Source organism: Mus caroli, chromosome 8 (genome assembly GCF_900094665.2).
Source record: "Mus caroli chromosome 8, CAROLI_EIJ_v1.1, whole genome shotgun sequence".
Taxonomy (NCBI): domain Eukaryota; kingdom Metazoa; phylum Chordata; class Mammalia; order Rodentia; family Muridae; genus Mus; species Mus caroli.
The window spans coordinates 83,578,950-83,582,686 of record NC_034577.1 but is presented as its reverse complement, the minus strand read 5'-3'; the positions used below and the strand labels follow the sequence as shown (position 1 = coordinate 83,582,686).

Here is a 3,737-nt window from a genome sequence, read left to right as displayed (position 1 = left end):
CATGTAATATACTTGTGGCTTTTATAGCTCTGCGAATGGTCCTCAGCCACCTCCTTCCTCCCCCAGCTTAAAGGCAGTGGTTGTATTAAATACAGCTAAGACATGAATCAACAATATTTTCTTGAACATCCTCACTTCAGCTTTGTAAAAGGTAAAAGGAACTGCATCTAGGGGCCTGGCTACTGCACATTTAACAGAGCCCCGTGTTTCTAGTATGTGCAGAGGGAAGGAACGAGTTGCTTTGGAGACAGACACATAGACAGACAGACATGGACAATCAGACACCAACACACACACACACACACACACACACACACACACACACAGAGGCACACAGAGGCACGTAGCCTGTCTCCACAGCTACCACTAGTCCTGGCCACCATCTCCCCTCAGCGCCCTCCTCCAAACCCCCAGCAGCTCAGGAAAAAAGGGCCAAATGAGCAGTGTTGACTGCTCATTTCACCAGAGTCCTCTTCAACCTGCTTCCTGTGAGTCCCCCTCTGGTGGCTGTTGTTCAGAGACTGTGTGTCACCATGTATGGCCAGGCAGCCCCATGGATCCTGTCCACTGTGTGCCTGGCACTGACTTAAGTGAATAGGAGTTCCCACTCACACTGCAGACTTAGGCTTTTGGAATGACAAAGCAAAGATGCCCTCAGACTATTCATCTTCAGGAAGTCAGACCAGCAGAAGAATAATTTAAGGCCTGAAATGACCTGGTATTTACTGGAGAATGAGTATATATATATTTTAATACATTTGATCTGTCTTAATATTCACAGCTCCTCCAGGAAGAAAACCCAATGTGTCTAAGAATCTTGTTCAAGCCACACAGCAAATGCATGGCAAAATTTGGCCTCAGTCAAGCAGGGCTAAGTCCAAGAACCCATGGGACATCTTCCTCCCTTGCACGGCTTGAAGAAATTATGTGCAAACTCTCAATGGCACACCACCCAGACTCTACATGCAAACTCTTACTACATTTGCTTACTGTAAACTGTCCTCTATACCCCACCAGTTCATCTCACTAACTTTCATTGCTGTGTACCACAGAGCGAGTTTTAGGCATCCGTAAAATCTAGCCCTAAACATATCTAAGCCTGAATGTTGCTCAGTGGGGCTTAAGATTTACCAATAGCATTCTAAGTATTTACAGTGACTTATGACAGGTGTGTTATATGTGTGTTGTATGTTTTCAACAAATGCATTTATACCACAGAGCAGACATCCCCTCCAGACAGAGATTATGAGGTCCCACCCAGCTTCTCTCCTTCTTCTTCCCATGTTCTTTCTGACTCTATACCACAGAAGCAAGGATTCTTCCATTAAAAAGAAGAATCACGCTGGGTGTGGTGGCGCACGCCTTTAATCCCAGCACTAGAGAGGCAGAGGCAGCTGGATTTCTGAGTTCGAGGCCAGCCTGGTCTACAGAGTGAGTTCCAGGACAGCCAGGGCTATACAGAGAAACCCTATCTTGAAAAACAAGAAGAAGAAGAAGAAGAAGAAGAAGAAGAAGAAGAAGAAGAAGAAGAAGAAGAAGAAGAAGAAGAAGAAGAAGAAGAAGAAGAAGAAGAAGAACCAAGAATTAATTTCACCCATTGCAGAACTTCCTTAATGCTCAGTGCACTCAAACACTATATCCTTCATAGAATAAAGTCACTTCATTGAGCGTCACGTTTTGAGGACTTATTTAGTTTTTTTATACCAACAATCACTTCCTTTTGTTGCTTAATTATGTTATCAGATCATATCTTGGTTTGTTTATCCATTTTTCTAATTGTAAACAGCGGGATTTGAGGGGGGGTGGTGACTGTATGAATTATAGTGCTTCAGACAGACTAACACTTTATAATTTTGTTGAAGATATTTACTGGCCCTTTAAGTTGGGAATCTTCACTCTCTTCTACACCTATTATCCTTAGATTTTGTCTTCTCATTGTGTCCTGGATTTCCTGGATGTTTTGGGTTAGGAGCTTTTTGCATTTTGCATTTTCCTTGACTGTTATGTCAGTGTTTCCTATGGTATCTTCTGCCCCTGAGATTCTCTTCTATCTCTTGTATTCTGTTGGTGATGTTTGCATCTATGACTCTTGATCTCTTTCCTAGGTTTTCTAACTCCAGGGTTGTCTCCCTTTGTGATTTCTTTATTGTTCTTACTTCCATTTTTAGATCTTGGATGGTTTGGTTTAATTCTTTTATCTGTTTGGTTGCGTTTTCTTGTAATTCTTTTTTTAAAAAAGATTCATTTATTTATTATATGTAAGTACACTGTAGCTGTCTTCAGACACTCCAGAAGACGGAGTCAGATCTTGTTACGGATGGTTGTGAGCCACCATGTGGTTGCTGGGATTTGAACTCCAAAACTTCGGAAGAGCAGTCGGGTGCTCTTACCCACTGAGCCATCTCATCAGCCCTTCTTTTAATTCTTTAAGGGATTTTTGTGTTTCCTCTTTAAGGGCTTCTAACTGTTTACCTGTGTTCTCCTCTCTTTCTTTAAGGAAGTTGTTTATATCCTTCTTAAGGTCCTCTATCATTATCATGAGAAGTGATTTTAAATCTGAATCTTGCTTTTCCGATGTCATAGTGTATCCAGGACTTGCTGTGGTGTAATCTTGGTTTCTGTTGCTTATGTTCTTGTGCTTGCCTTTTGCCTTCTGGTTATCTCTAGTGCTACCTGCACTCACTGTCTCTGACTGGAGCTTGTTCCTCCTGTTATCTTGGTTGTGTCAGAACTCCTTAGAGTACAACTGTCTCTGTGATCCTTTGATCCTGAGATCCTGTGTGTAAGAACTCCTGGGAGTCAAGCTGCCTCTGGGATCCCGAAATCCTGGTAGGACCAAGCTCCTGAGATCCTGTGATCCTATGATAAGAATATGGAACATTTCACAAATTTGTGTGTCATCCTTGCACAGGGGCCATGCTAATCTCTGTATTGTTCCAATTTTAGTATATATGCTGCTGAACTGAGCACACAACTTTAATTTCTATACATACCCTCTGTGTGTGGATGGATGGGTGGGCATGTATGCACGGTGTGTGTGTATGTGTGTGTGTGTGTGTGTGTGCCTGCCTATGCTTGTGCATATCACATCCATGTGACTACCATGGGAGGGTAGAAGAGGGTGTGGGACCCCTAGAGTGGAAGCTAAAGATGGTTGTGGTGAGCCACTCCATGTAGGTTCTGGGAACCGGATTTGAATCCTCTGAAAGCAAGCACTCTTAACCATTGAACTATCTATCGCTCCACCCCTCTGCCAATTCATTTAGAAATCATGTGACTCTGTGTCTCTTGGGTAAATGTCTAGAACTGAAATGCTATTGCTACTGTAAGTTCAGTGGTGTAAAGCCATCGTCTGTTCAGTTATGTATATAAAACCCCACACCTTTCCCTAAAGTGAGGTATCATCTCCCATGCTCCCCAAGGATGAGCATTCAGGGTGCTCCACATGCTTGTCCACATTTGTCAATATCATTCTCTTTAGTTTTAACCATCTCAGTGGGTGTGTGGTGGGATGTCAATATTCTATTAGCTTTCATTTTCCTGATGATGCTGAGCGCTGTGTCTGTGGGCATCCATCTGTCTTCTTTGTAAAATATCTGTTCAAGTCCTTTGTCCTTTTGAGTTTCCTGCTAGAGGAGCTCTTCACTCTAGCTCTTGACAGATACAGACTTGAGAGGCTCTCAGAGAATGTCAGTGAGAGTCAGACGTGGTACCTCACCTTACCCAGGGATGACAGA

At 42.9% G+C, this 3,737-nt stretch overlaps 1 non-coding gene across 1 annotated transcript; it reads right to left on the bottom strand.

Annotated features, from left to right (window-relative positions):
- Positions 1–2,866: 2,866 nt before the first annotated feature.
- LOC115031878 lies at positions 2,867–2,970 on the bottom strand. Its single transcript, XR_003837514.1, has one exon. It is a non-coding gene; the product is annotated as a U6 spliceosomal RNA (small nuclear RNA).
- Between the last annotated feature and the right edge of the window lie 767 nt (positions 2,971–3,737).